This window comes from Podarcis melisellensis, assembly GCF_964234715.1.
Source record: "Podarcis melisellensis genome assembly, chromosome: 1".
In the NCBI taxonomy this organism is placed as follows: domain Eukaryota; kingdom Metazoa; phylum Chordata; class Lepidosauria; order Squamata; family Lacertidae; genus Podarcis; species Podarcis melisellensis.
In genome coordinates, this window is record NC_138528.1 from 62,742,123 (window position 1) to 62,758,029 (window position 15,907).

At 41.3% G+C, this 15,907-nt stretch overlaps 1 long non-coding RNA gene across 1 annotated transcript in view; it reads right to left on the reverse strand.

The window, feature by feature from the left end:
- Positions 1-15,907, reverse strand: part of LOC309353754 — a 184,966-nt gene that overhangs the window by 142,311 nt on the left and 26,748 nt on the right. The window contains exon 2 of the long non-coding RNA XR_014161998.1: positions 5,463-5,521. This is a non-coding gene — a long non-coding RNA (uncharacterized lncRNA). The remainder of the gene's footprint in view (positions 1-5,462; positions 5,522-15,907) is intronic.

Sequence of the window (15,907 nt, forward strand, 5' to 3'; positions counted from 1 at the left end):
GATTGCATACAAAAATGTAGCTGTTAGATGTCCATTAAAATGCTGGCAAATTTTCCTGGTGGTTTCTTTCTTTCTTTCTTTCTTTCTTTCTTTCAATGCAAACTGATGTGAAAATGTGGAGAACTGAACATAAGAGTGGAAAACTTAAAGAGACTGAAATTGGCAGATTCAGCCATTCGTACCCTCTGGCATGTTTAGAGTAGGTATATTTAGAAGTCTTCTAAAATCAGGCTTTCAATTTAATTTAAAAGAGTTTTTTTTTTAATCCTTAAACCCTGCTCAGCTGGGTGGAAATAGGTAGCCCTTTTCAAAATGCTCCGGTAATGAAAGAATTGCAATTTCCACAAGGCATATAAGTTGACCTGTTGCAGCAAAAGAGACAACGGGTCTTGTAGCATCTTTAAGACTAACACAATTAGTATGGCATAAGATTTAGCAGTGTAGAGCCCACTTCATCAGATTCATGAAGTGTAATCCTAAACTGGCAAGTATATATACATAAGGTTCTGGGGAGGCAGAATGCAGAGGAGTCAGAGAGAAATTACATGCACATTGAACACATAATAACAATTATGTAAATAGAAAATAGTTACAGTTAGCAATGACCGTTAAGAAAGTATTGTTGGTGATAGCACAAAGCGTCTGACATTGGTGAACTTATTGACACATGTAGCAGGAGAAAAACTTGTCATGTCATCTGAGCCACAGGTGATAGAATTGAATTTCTGTAAAAATTATAATTGGGCAACTTCATGCTTGTGCTTCCCTTTGAAGTTCCTTCAATCCAGAGTGGCTATTTCAATGTGACCAACGAGTGTGTTGTGTGGGGCCAAAACACTCTTCTACTGTTTTATGAATATTGCCCTTCCATGCCCATTTATTCATTGATGCGGAAGCTGGCTTGTTTCCACCAAGGCAGACTGCAGAAGGGCATTGTGGAAGTCTCCCAAAGAGCAGAGCTAAAGGTGAGATTTTGGTCAGGCTTGTGGTCCCCAAGCATTGGGAAGCTAAGATAAACAGTGAAAAAAGTAATGTGTGAACAGAATGAAAGTTATCCTAGAGCTCTCTTGTGGGGTAATTCAAAAGGGAGAAAGAATGCAGTTGACATTGATGAAGTGGTGAAAGAGTACATTCACACTTTCCAGAACACCCTTCAAAGAGCTTTTCAGTCCTACTGAAGGGAAGGAGGTGTTAATATTTTAAAAGAAGCATGGGCAACTGTTCCTGTGTCTGCTCATAGCTCATTATATTTTCTCTCCCTTTCTCTACTGCTGAAAGAAGTGGTGCATATTTTAAATCATGAATAGAGCAGTAAATACAAAACCCATGAATGCTCTATCCATTCTGTGTTATAAATTTCTCTACCGTTTATCAGCAATGGGTAACTGTAAAATTGGAGCATGAACCATAATTAGAAACACAGCTCCTGGTTATATTTTAACCCCAGGAAGAAAGAGAATAGTCATAGTTGTCAATGAAGAATAAGCAGAGATTCATGAATTTTAGGGTTCTGCCCTAGCAAATTCCTGATTTAATTTCTACTTCATTCATTCATTGTATTCATACATTAATGTATATATTTCATATACGTTATATTTCATTACAACTCTTTTACATCTAAGACGCGTTGCTGTTATTGGCAAGCGGAAAGTACACACTCGAAGAATTACTTTTAAGCAGCTGTACGTATTCTTCACATTATACTTTTTTGTGGAGAATGCTTAAACATACCCACAGGCAATTTCCTGGGCATGTAAGTGGTGACTTGTGAATCAGTCTCAATTTTTAGACAAAAATCCTGCAAGGATTGCCTAGAGCAGCATTTTCTTTTTGGAAAAAAAGATAAACATCTGAGGGTCACAGTATTCTAAAATGAGACAGTGTGCATTCCATTGCTAAATGGTTCTTCTAGTTAAGATATTCTCAGTAATGTTTAACCCACTAAATACCAGAGTGTATGTCTGTTAGCATGCCACACAAATTTACAAGATTCGAGAAAACTGGGGCTTACAGTATCCATCGACTGGCTACTGTGTTTCTGCTTGATTCCTGCCAATCCGTCCCTTTGAGGGATGGAGTAACATGGTTGTGGCTCTTCATCACATATGGTAGTCAACAGTGCCCCTCCTGATGCATGACAATTCCCATCATCATTGACCATTGACCATGCTGGCTGAGATTGATGGGAGTTGTACTTTACCAACACCTGGAGGGCACAAAGTTGACTACCCCAATGGATAGGCTTATTCATTCACTCCTAGTACCGAAAACCCAACAAAATTACTTACCCTTAGATAAGGTTTTATGTTTATGGGTCATAGCCTTGAGCATGCCTCCTTCCAATCAACATGCTTTTAGCATTATCATACAAATGCATATATAATTTGTCCTTCTCTGTATATCTTCATTACATACATGAGCCTCTTCCCATGATACATTTGACTTACCTGACCGGTCTCCCATTGTCTCTGCAGGCTTGTTACCAACCTTCCTAAATTCTGGGGGTATTGAACACTCAGATCATCCCTTGCCCATCAAAAGCAAAGAGTTCCATGTCCTATAATCCCAAGTGAGCATCTAAGAATGATTCCATTTCTTTGGCATGGAGTGTGTGTGTGTGTGTGTGTGTGTGTGCATATGTTTGTATGTAGAGCATTTACCCAGCTAGTGAAATTACAACTTACACTTTTCAGTTCTGCAATATGCAGGCAGCTCTCATTTTGCAATCTGCTGTGCTGCTTCAACAATCTCTCTTTTTCTTTTTACAACAAACCTTCGCAATTGAACGCAGCTATTTTTCACTCCTACCCATATGCTCTTTAGTGAGGGAGGAGGGAAATCTGTGCTTTTCTAAAGCAAAACCCATAACACTGATTATGGAAAGTCTAAGACCTTTTCAGTTCTTCAGCTATGAAGAACAACTGTGTGTAGGCAGGGATGGTAGCAGCACCATAGCAGGCTCCACCCACCCAACCTACGCATATTATTGTGAATGTCTGAAACAAGCCTATTTACACTGAAGCCAATTTCTAGGTTGGGGGTGAGGAGCCTTCCGCTGCAGTGCCACCAGGACTTTGCCTGCACGTATTCATTTGACACACCCAAATGACTCATTTACCTAGACTCACTTACCTGGAATTCAGTGGGACTTGCTTTTGAGTCATGGTTTGTTCTGTGAAAGGAGCTATATTCTGAACTGAATACCTGTCAAAGTGCTTATCCCTTTTGGAGCAACCTTCCTCTCCACTTTTACAGGGCTCCTACCATGCAGTGATTGCAAACTTGGGAAATTGGGTCACCTGAAGTCCTCTTCAGAAGCCCTCAGTTTTTCAGTCACCTCTTCTCTACCTCTAATCTATATTTTGAAAGTGTAAGCTCAGAACCTCTTACTGTTCAGATGACCTATAAAAAAGTGGAGGGGAGCTGCTATCACAAAGAGGTTATTATGTGCATTTATAAATACTGTAGCATAAAATGGTCCTGCTTCTGCATGAGAAGGAAGAATGCTATTAATGAAGCATTTATTTTCCTTCTGGGAAGAAGAGGGCAGCTTTAGGAAGGGATGGTGAATTTTTTTTTTAAGCAGGTAAAAAAATGTTTTCTGATAAAGAACATAGAATGGAAGCATCACTTCTGATCACGAGTTCTATTTCTTGCCTGTTTCCCATTAACACCTTTCCTTCTAATTAGGTTTTGCTGAATACCTAGGAAAACTAAACAAGATGCTAAGTCATTGAACATTTTATTCAGCAAAATCTTCAATCACACTTAGTTTTTATATATCCTACCTTCATTTGCATGGCTTTGTACCTTACCGCTTGAGTGTTTCATAGCAAGTCATTCATTAAGCAAGCATTTTATTTCTGTTCACAGAAAAGCTACACACCCTTCCCCCAACACACACACACACACAAGCTTTATTATAGTGATATATATTTTGAAACAAATTGACTTCCCAGAAGCCGAATGTGTGTGTGTGTGTGTGTGTGTGAGAGAGAGAGAGAGAGAGAGAGAGCGCATGTGTGCATGCATGTGCCCTGACAGAGGTGCACACATGCATGCACATACATTTTAACAGAGGAATGGGAGCAATAAGTTCCTTTTTTGCACATTACACAATCACAATTTGTGTCCCTCCTTATCTCCACAGCATGGGAACTGCTGCAGTGCAACTCCTTCCTGAACCACAGAAATAGCATAAATGGATGCTCACAAGGTAACTTCCCCAGCATAGCATTGTTACCCATGAAAGCCGGGAAAATATTGGCATGGAAACAAGGTGCACATTTTCCATTTTGAGAAAGTATTGTCGGTGCTATTTATATAATGACTGCCATGATGGGTTGGCATAACAGGAAATAGCTCCCATGGGTGGATGGCATAACACAAAATGGCTGTCATGTTTACAAGAACAGGAGAAGGGCCACAAAATAGTGCAGACTTCACCTTCCATCACTCCTCACCCCCCGCAAACAATGTGGAGGGGAACCAACTACATCAGCCACTGCTGTTATGGCTTGGTCTCTCCCACAAACGCGAGACGACAACAAACTAGGATGGCGCTCCTCTACTCATCATCCTCCCCAGAAGATGGAGTTGCCCGGGCTGAGCTCCACCCCGTTCGGCCACTTTTGAGATCCTATGAGATTAGGGAGAGAATGCTTCCTGCATTCCAACATCTGACTCACTATTGGAGCTTTCACACAACCGCCTGTCACTATGGCCCTGTCTTTCGTCTCCCCTTTGTTCAGAGCTCAGATTACAGCTGCTCTCCCCATCTTCTCTGCCTTCCACTGTTAACTGTTCTCTCTCTATGCCTGCTTCTTCTTCTCCTTTGCTGACAACTGCTTATAGAGACAAGGTCTTTGCAGGGGGGGGGTTGGGTTGGGTTGGGTGTCCAGTCATTAATTCCAAAGAAATGTGGACATGTTTAAGGGGGTATGTTCCATGTAGCAGAGGTTGAGCCAGTTCAAACAGGAGCTGAGCAGGAAGAGCAAGCATCCTTACATACATTGTGGATTTTTGAGGGGATATTTACTGAGACTGCTCACAAGTGCCATAGGAGGTACTTGAGGGACCACTGCCACCCACCGGTGCCACTTATAAGGATAAGTCTCAAGTAGGTTCACCTTGAACTAGGCAGATTTTTAAATTGCCTGGCCTGATTTCATCTGAGGTGCTAAAGATCAAAACCTTTGGATCTCAAACTGAAACAAAGCAGAACAAGATATTTTTAATTTGCCCAGATTGCTGGTCTTGGGTAACTGAACTGGAAAGTTCATTATAAACATTTGCGCAACAGACAATTAATGATATAACAAAACACACTTAGTGTGATGCAAATATTTTGTGTCTATTTGCATTTAATTTCATCTCAAGTGTTTGTTTTAGCAATATGTTTTTCATTAACGGTCCTCCTTGAGACAGATCAATGATACCATCTGTCTTAAAAACCTACTTACCAAGCTGTCTTCGTTCAAGGCAGAATCACTTAGATTCAGAAGAAGGAATGCAGTTACATCTGAAGGAGAGGGGGGAATAGTCAAGCACATTTCATAACTAAAAATTGCTTGCAAAAAATAAATATCAGTTTATCTTATTCTAGTTACAGTTAGAAGGCCGTAGCTCAGTGATCATCCACAGACTTTGCCCAGAAAGAATCCCAAACTCAGTCCCTAGACTCTGCAGGAAAAGGCACCCTTCCTCAACCTGGTGCCCTCTGATATCTGAATTACAGCTGGATTTTGTGTTATCTGTTTTGGAACAGGGAAACACCCTTGCTGTGGGATGCATGCTTACTGAGGTGCTATATGTTAGTGTGAATCTTTTGGGAATTTTTGGTTGGTTCCGTGATCCATGGCACTGTCCATCACTTCAGTTTTCATTTTGTTTAAACAATTAAACTGAATATAATTTAAAATAATAAATGGTCTCTGAATCCCTATTTCTGGGTCAGCCTAAAAATGATTTATTCAGTTCTGACATCTCCAGGCCTCTCTTATTATATTATTTTAATTCTGACCTGAAATAATATATTTATGTACCAGTTCTTCATCTTCACAGTTAAATGCATATATGTGTATGTATCCATTCATTCTCTTCTGCTATGAATGTTTTAGGTCACTACTGCACAATTCTAGTATAAAGCATTCTCTGCTCATTGAGTCTCTCAATCTTGAGACTTCATGATCTGTTGTTGTTGTCTTTAATGGCAGAGACCTCTGCCATTATCCAGGGCAGCCAGCTGCCAGTGTCATCTGCAGCAGCTGTTCCTTTTTTCTGCTCATCCTTTCTGAATGGATATTGCTTTGCCATACTGGAAATATGCTCATCCTTTTTTTCCTATCAGTACTGAACCAAATCCCACCCTTTTTTTTCTAGAAGGGCAAGAGCTTTGAAACTCATTGAACTAGGGGGAGCAGAACTTCAGTGATTGGTGGAAGAAACAAATATGCTAAGATTGCCAGCAATCCATTTTGTGCCTTCATACCTTTTCATTCTTTGCCCTTCAGTGTTTCGGTGCTTTGGCAAATTTCCACTGCACAAGTGAATTCATTAGGATCCCCACAGAAACTTAGGTTAAATGATAAAATACCTTTAAACTATTCAAACTATCAGATCCATCCCATCAAAATACCAATCAAACCACAAAAGCTGTCAATGAGAATATGCAGATACCCAGCATTTGCAACCCACACATACCTTCAAATGGCTTACAGAAAGCTCTCTAAACACAATTGATTTCTGTTGGATTCAGTGAGAAAAATCTAGGAAAAGAACTTTTATTTTTGAAATATACTCGGAGTCTTGTAGTGATTTCATGCTCTTTATTGCAGCTTGTAAAGAACTTTTCTCAAGTCAGTGAGTGGCTATTACCTATTTAATATAGGTTTTGGCCGCATTTTAATGTTCAGCTGATTTTTTCTTGAAAGCACTTTCCTTCAAGTTCACATAGGGCATTTTATTTTAGAAGAACATTGGATGCAATTCAGTCAAAACGTTAAGCACTTTAAAGGCCAAAGTGCACCAGAATTCAACCAAATTCAAGTCTAGAGTTATATCAGTGGGACTTAATTTCAGCTGGGACTGACGTCTGGTGGCAGGAGGTAGCAGCTGGTGAAGACCCACTGCTACTGACACCACTGCCCTGGGCTGCTTCTTCGGGCATTCCAGTGAGCTACAGGCAGCTGCTGCTGTAAGTCTTCACAATATCTTGTAGTGACAATAAGTCAGCCCAGAGCATTCTCAGAAACTACAAGTGCTAAGTAGAGTAGCTTTCCTCCTCCCTTGCCATCATCTGTCTATATTGGTAAGACCTCTTACCCACTCCTGTTCTCCAGGGAACAATGGCCACATTCACGCCATACACTGAAAGCTCTATGATACCTCTTTAAATTGTTGGCTTTACTTTGTTAAAGGCCCTGAGAATCGTTAGCGGACTCCTATTTCCTTCACAGAGCTACAATTCTCAGAGTTCCCTGGGAAGAGGGGTTGATGTTAGCAGATAGCTAACTCCTTAAGGCATGAGATTCTTCATCTCATGGTTGTAGGTTCAAGACCCATGTTAGGCAAAAGATTCCTGCATTGCAGGGGTTGGACCCTTTCAACTCGATGATTCTATAAATGTTAAACCAATGCATATATTATATAAAGATTGTTTTGGTGGAACCAAGGAATTACTCGCTTCTCATTGAGAACAAGGAAAGGGACAGGAATTAGAGGGGGGAAATCTACCCAGATAAGACTGACATTGAGATTTAAAAAAAAAATTCAATTCCTAAATATTGCTCCTTGTAAAATCACCACTGCTCTTTGTTTTGTTTTGTTTTGTTTTAAAAAATGATTGAATAATAAAATGTTGAACTTTAGGAAAGAGGAGAGGATATATTGTAAAAGCCACCTTTCTTTTGAAATTGTAAAGCAGTCACGACAGGTGATTCATGCTGGCCAGCACGAATAATGTTGCGGTACGTTTGATAACTGGAGGACAGTTTGACAGAACAGGACATGACATGGAGAGATGTGGCTTGTCAGCCAAGATGCATTTAATTCTAAGGCTCTTGAGAAGATGTGTTTTGCCCTTTAGCAACATCACGTTGGGGAGAAAGAGGGGCAAGTAGAGATGGCGTGAAAAGTTCTTTAAGAGCGGCATTTTGATGGGAACAGTTATTTAACATTCTACTCAGATAGTACAATTGATCATATTTGGAATCCTCATTTGGGCAAGTGAGCAATTGGGTATACAAGGAATCTCATTTAACTCAAGGCACACCAATGTCAATAATGAAATTATAGCTGACACTCAATCCGAGGAAGCCTTAATCAGCAGACTGTTGGTGCTCAAAATCAAATAGGTAGCAACGCAGCTTTTAAACTGATTGCTGGAGGAAAGCTGATGGGAGTTGAGGAGCATGTGATTCAGGATGAATCATACCCAGTGCTCTTTTTTTCTAAAAAAAATGTTTCGGGGTGCTCTCATTTTCCTACTCATATTGAAATACTGACCCTCAATGAGGCCAAACTTAGATTCACAAAATGTTTATGGGTATGCATACCCCTGCGTACCCCCTGAAAAAAGCACTGATCGTACCTAAGGAATGAGAATGACTACTTTGGTTGTATTTTTGCTTTCTAAATAATCTTCATTAGATTTCTAATAAGCAAGCAAGCAAGAAAAATTATTACAGCTGTCAAAACAATCTTCATACAAACAGAACAATATCAGATTGTCAGCCATCCATGAAAAGAAACTAAAAGGGGGTGGGGACATGAAACAAAACTGACAATAATTATAGGGGAAAGGACCCAAACCAATTAAACAATACTACTGCACTGTACACCTTATCCAAAACATCAAGCAGGTATTAATTTCTCTCAAAGTTGACTGAGTGCAAATATATTACAAAATTTATACATAAAAATAAAAATCCTTTTATCACGTGAAAAGGAAAGGAGAACCTACATCAACCAAAAGCTACTATACACTGTTCATGGAGATCGTCCATGCTCTTTTTCCATATTAGAAAATATTATAAAATCAGACCACACCACTTTCTTTGACTTCAAAAGAGGGATCTTTTTTAAAAGGAAGGTTTTGGAGTTTTTTTAAAAAAAAGGAAACTGAAAGGGGAAGTCATATGGGTCAAATCTCTCTAAAATGTTCGGATGTTATTCAACATCACAATAATAGAAGCTATAATGCGTACTGCAGATCAGGAAAAAAAACCACTGAGGTGAAGAGAATGTCAGGACCATAACTGTCAACGTTTCCCTTTTTTAAAGGGAAATCCCCTTATTCCGAATAGGATTCCTCGCAAGAAAAGGGGAAAGTTGACAGCTATGGTCAGGACAGGTAACATCGAGAAGAGTACAGGAAACTATTAGACCCTAGAAAGCTTCCTTTAACTCCTGCCCAAATGAGAATGAAACGGAACAAAAACTGCGGCAAAAGAAATGCAGGTGGGTAATAAAGGATGCAAAAATAATCATAATTGAGGAGCATATCACTAAAGCATTAACGCCACAGCAGTGAAAATAACGTTAAATATATTTGAAATGGGAAACTGGCTAGGCAGGCAGTTCAATTTTTGGACAACAAGGGAGTCAAAGGTGCGCTAAAGGAGGGAAAGAAATAAGATTGCAGTGCAGCTGGGTGAAATCTTTGCATCTGTCTGCACAGTGGAAGATCCAAGACTCTGCCTGAGCTAACTTTCAGAGAAAGGGAGTGTGAGAAACTGAGGCATTTAGAGGCGACAAGAGAAAAAGTTCCCTTTTTGACAAACCAAAAACTGGCAATTCATCAGGTCTGCATGGCATCCACTCTCGAGTTCTTCAAGAACTCAAATGTGAAATTGCTTATCTGCTAAGAAAAATATGTAATTTGTTCCTAGGTTCAGCTTCTATACATAAGGATTTGAAAGTAACCAGTTTAAAACCAATTTTGGGGGAAAGGATCCAGGGAGGATCCAGGAAATTCCAGGCTACTCCACTTAAAGTCTTCTTGGCAACCCTTGTTGAAGCAGAACCAGCATGGCTACTGTAAAACTCAAGTCCTGTTTCACTAACCTTTTATAGTGCCAACAAGCATATAGCTAGTGGTGACCCAGCTGACACTGTGTACATAGACTTTCAAAAAGCTTTGGATGCAGTCGCTCACCAAAAGCTTCCGAGTAAGTTTAGCAATCAGGAGATGAGAGGAAAGTCCCTCTTATGGATCAGTAACTGGCTAAACAACAGGAAGGAGAGCGTAGGAATAAATGGACACTGCTCACAATGGAAAGATGTAACTATATCTATATATCTATATTTAGATATCTATATATCTATATCTATATTGGGGCCAGTGATTTTTTTACTTTTTGTTAACTGCTTTAAGGTTTGTTTTGTTTTACAATCAAGCAGTGCATAAACTGGTGTATGTCAATGGCTGCTAGCCATGAAAGCTGAATACTATCTCCATTATGAGAGGCACTGCACACATTTGCTGGCTTTGGGATTCCCACAGGCACCTGATTGGCTCCTGAAAACAGGATGCTGAATTATTTTTATCTTGGTCAATTGATTTAGGCAAGTTGGAATTCGAAAAGAAAGGTTGTGCATCTTGATTGTTAGTTTGATCTGAAATATATAAATGAACAAAGAAATCCTTAGGCTATTCGATTACAGGCAGCAATACCCTTTTCTCTCTTTTTTAAACCCCTGGAAGAATTTCCTCCCTTGCATTTGTTGTTTAGTCATTTAGTCATGTCCGACTCTTCGTGACCCCATGGACCAGAGCACGCCAGGCACTCCTGTCTTCCACTGCCTCCCACTGCAGTTTGGTCAAACGCGTGTTAGTGGCTTCAAGAACACTGTCCAACCATCTTGTCCTCTGTCGTCCCCTTCTCCTTGTGCCCTCAGTCTTTCCCAGCATCAGGGTCTTTTCCAGGGAGTCTTCTCTTCTCATGAGGTGGCCAAAGTATTGGAGCTTCAGCTTCAGGATCTGTCCTTCCAGTGAGCACCCAGGGTTCCCTTGCATACTAACAACTTCTTCTATGACTAAAAGAAAAAGAAAAAAGTTGAAGCCACCCCCAATCTGGTGCCCTCCAGTTTTTTTGGAATGACAACACCTCAGCCCCAGCCAACACTTTTTCCCAGGTCTATTAGTTTTTTGTCCAAAACATATAGAGGGCAACCGGTTTGAAAGGCTACTATATGGTGTATCTTTTCACACTCTGTTTGTCTCTTTTAGTTGCCATCATTTTGTAGACTTCCACGTGCCCTGTATCTTTCTGCCACGTTCCCAAGCCTATTATTCTCACTTTGATTTATGTACAAGTATAACACAAAAAATTAAGAGAATCAAGCCTGCTGCTAATGGTATGGTCCTATCCTGGATTTTGTTGTGTGCTAGTATGTATGGACACAGCTTTTATATACATAAGAGAATGGACATGGTGAAAACAGGGCTTTCCTCCGATAGTTTAACTATGACGAATTTAGAAACAAAAATATGGGTAATATTATGGATTTGAATTGCTAACAAGGAGGGCCCTGCTGGATCAGACCAAAGGCCAGTTCAGTCCATTATGCTGTTCTCACAGTGCTAAGCCAGATGCTCAAGGGGAGCCCACAAGTGGGACCATAGTGCAACTGTAACTAATATTTGAAGGTGCCCTGCCTCTAATGCTGGAAGTAGAATACAATTAGAGTGACTTTTAGCCAACTTCCCCTTAAGCAGTGCCAAAAGCATTCTCTGTGTTGTGAAATGGACATTTCAAGGTCGTCATGGTGAGCATAATATTGCCAATAGGAAGTGGTGTTAATTTCTGAATAGTTAAGTGAACCTATGGTATACATGCCTGTTGCCTTACATTGTCCCCGTTCGATAGAAGAAAGTTTTGACTGAATTGGGTAGCGTTTGTTTGTTTTAATGCATTTCTCCTTGAACTTGCAGCAATAGGTGCATATGCTAAGGGAAATGGATGTGTTTTCATTCGGCTCATGCATGAATGAAGAGTAATGCAATTAGAACAGATTATGATATACCCCATTTGCAAAACATACAGACTCTAAGTTCCCAACCAACAGCAATTATATTCCTTCTTAATTATCCTCTTGCAGTATATTTCCCAGAAGGAAATGTGTGGACGTGAGTACATGTATGTGGTGGCAAATGAGGCAGCAGATCTCTCTGCTTCAGCAAAGCCAAGCCGGTGGAATCCTGTTTAACTGCTCTTTGATCATTCTTATGTTCACATTGCAGTCAAGACATTGTGTCAGCTATATTCTTTCGTGTTGAAACAGAAGCACCAAAGGGGAGGGGGGGCTTTTACTTCACTGTCATCATGTCACCTGTCTGTAGGATGGTGGGCCTTCCTAAACCAACAGCAATACTACTTCATGTCTGTCAGGAGAATGCCACCATAGCAGCAACAGATTGCACTGTGATTTGGTTCAGACAAGCTCCTTTCCCAGATTTCCTCTATCCACCTCCCACCATTGTGAGAAAAATAATAATTCCATCTTCTTGTCTGAATTTTAGCCTTCACGTGTGTCAAATCTTGTATGCTAGATCAATCTAGAAAAGCATCCATGTAGCCTTTCCTCGGCTGAAACTCTCAATTTTTGAATTTCTTTAAAAAGAGGAGTGGGGAAATGATCTTGTTCCCGCTTACATGGCATCATGGCTGTTGTAGTTTGCATTCTACTTTGTGGAAGTGAAACATGCTAAACCTCTGCTGGCCCTACCACCTTTCATTGAGGGAGTGGCTGTCAATGAGTGACACTTGTATCCATTAAGCATTACAGAGCCATTGTGCCATGTTTCTTATAGCAGAATAATATCACATTGCTCAAAATAGTTCATCAGCTGTTTATTATTTTGCTTTGAACACCAGCTTGCTATGTTCCATGACATCAGTTTTAGCCCCAATTCCTTTAAGGCTCTGTGCTTGTCATTTCCACTTTGTCCAGCTCCCTAATTTCATCTTATCAGTGGGAACCGATTCAGTGGTGTTAGTATCCTTTCTGATTCTCTGGAGAGGACTGCGTATTTCACTTGGAGCTAAATTCCAGTAGCTCAGCCAGGAATTCATAGTCACACGATCAGGATTGTCCCTCACCATATCATATTCCAAGGGGGGGTTGAGTTTGCAGCTCTGCATCTATGCACTTAAACGTTCCTCTGGCAACTTTCTTTTTAACCATACATTTTGGAGAAACAGCTTGTGGGTGAAAGGCTTGATTATCAATTGTTTCACCAACGTTTTGTTGTCCATGCTGTTGTATTTGGGTCAACCTGGACTGTAACTTAGCTAGTTTGGTGAGAATATCACTTTGCTTTTCATCTGGTAAAGGTAAAGGGACCCCTGACCATTAGGTCCAGTCGTGACCTACTCTGGGGTTGTGGCGCTCATCTCGCTTTATTGGCCAAGGGAGCAAGCGTACAGCTTCTGGGTCATGTGGCCAGCATGACTAAGCTGCTTCTGGCGAACCAGAGCAGCACACGGAAATGCAGTTTACCTTCCCGCCAGAGCGGTACCTATTTATCTACTTGCACTTTGACATGCTTTCGAACTGCTAGGTGGGCAGGAGCAGGGACCGAGCAACGGGAGCTCACCCCGTCGCGGGGATTCAAAACGCCAACCTTCCGATCGGCAAGTCCTAGGCTCTGTGGTTTAACCCATAGCACCACCCGTGTTCCTTTTTATCTGGTAGGTTAATATAATTACTCAACAAATCCTCTTCTTCTGGGACTGTCCAGTCTGCTGAATCTGGATGGTAATTTTTATTTGGAACTGCAGTAGATTGATTAGACCTCTTGAATTTTCCTTGCACCATCTCTGCAGTTGCTAGTGGTGCCATAATTATTCCCATTGACTGTGATCTTCTTCATCAATAGGACAAATGTAAGCTTTAGTTGAGGTGACTTTGTTCCTCCTTTGTTCCCATTCTGGGCTGAAGGCTCTATCTGGCACACATGATTGTTGAACAATAGCATACATTTTCTGCCATCTTTGCAAGAGGGGAGAGCAACTGGGTCGTTCCTGGGGGAGGACTCACTACCCACTGGTTTTCAACAGCTGGCCTTCTCAGGCAAGTGGGGCTGTTTTCAGTGACAAGAAAGGGTGAGCAGCCAGAAGAACTCCCAAGCTTTTGCCATGTCTCCCTGCTCTGCATTTGCTGCTGCTATTTCTGTCAGACGGGAGGGGAGAGCCCTTGGCAATATCCGCCACTGCACCTGGCGCAGCAAGTAGCTTGGGGTATGCCAGCCCATGCAACCCACACTGCTCTGTCCTCTAACACCTTTGTGGTCTCTACCTGAACTACCATCTCATTCTGCCTGATGATGAAACCAAACCTCTAGCATCCCCAAATGGATGCCCACAGGTATTTTAAAATACCGTATTTTTCACCCTATAGGACGCACCAGCCCATAGGACGCACCTAGTTTTTTTGGGGGGGGAATTTAACACCCCTCCCTGCTCTCCGGGCAGCAGGCTGCTATCCGCAGCCTAGGGAGCCCTGCGGGAACTCCCGTAGGGCTCCGTACGCTACAGATGTCTGCCCTAAGCGCTGGGCGCTCTGCTTCAGCGCGCCCCCGCGTTCCGGCCAGCAGGCTGCTATCCGCAGCCTAGGGGGCCCTGTGAGAACTCCCATGGGCTCCCCAGGCTTGCTGATAGCTTCCTGAAGCCTGGAGAGCGAGAGGGGTCGTTGCACACCGACCCCTCTCACTCTCCAAGCTTCAGCGAAAGCCTGCATTCGCCCCATAGGACGCACAAAGGTTTCCCCTTCATTTTTGGAGGGGGGAAATGCGTCCTATAGCGCGAAAAATACGGTACATGTGCATGTTTGCTGTTGGGAAGAAGGTGTACAACATGCAATCACATATGCCACAGCAAGTGTGGAGTTACCTTGGAAATTTAAATTTGATAAAAGTAGCCATAGTCTGCAGATTCTGGAACTACCTGCCCAGGCAGTAATGCTTCCAAATACCAACTGCTGGAAACAGGGCTGAATTTAGGTTTGATGAGGCCCTAAGCTACTGAAGGTAATGCGGCCCTTTATATGTCCAGTTGTCCTTTGCCAGCAACAAATTGTCACTGTTTTTTTGTGTTGAACATATGCTATATGGCAATTTATGGACTTAACAAACACTGTTGCTATATGTAGGTTTTATTTTATTTGTTTTTTATCTTATATTTATATTTAGAGATATTTATATTTAGAGATGGAGAGTACTTTTGTCCTCAGGTCCTGCTTCTGGGTTTCACATGGTCATCTGGTTGGCCACTGTGAGAACAAGATGCTGGGCTAGATGAGCCATTGGCCTGATCCAGAAGGAAGAAAGAAAGAAAGAAAGAAAGAAAGAAAGAAAGAAAGAAAGAAAGAAAGAAAGAAAGAAAGAAAGAAAGAAAGAAAGAAAGAAAGAAAGACATGGGCATCCATATATCTTGAACCATGCGCCAACAATTGATGTTCATAGTTCTTCCAAAGAGCATATGGTGACTGACTTGCACACTGTCACATACTGTTCAACAGAGCAAGAGAACAAAAATAATCTGGAGCAAAATTATGTCATGCTCACATAAGCCTTTTAAAATTCATTTTTAAGATTAAGAGAGGCGAGAAACACAGGGCAAGGGGGAAGGGGCACTGGTTCTCTATTTTCATTCCTGATCTTTTATTGTTATGTTTCCCATATCAAAAGGGGTGGGGGGAGTGACTGCAATGTGGTTTGCCCAACCTAAGGGCAATGTCTGTTTTGCTCATCAGGCTATATTTAGAACTGTCACTTGTTAAGAACACTGTCAGCCAAAATTAATTCATAGAGAAGCTTTGCATTACGCACTCCCCCTTGAACAGCGATACTGTAATATCACAAGCAACCAAAATAAAAGGAATGTGTGATCATACAATCTAAACA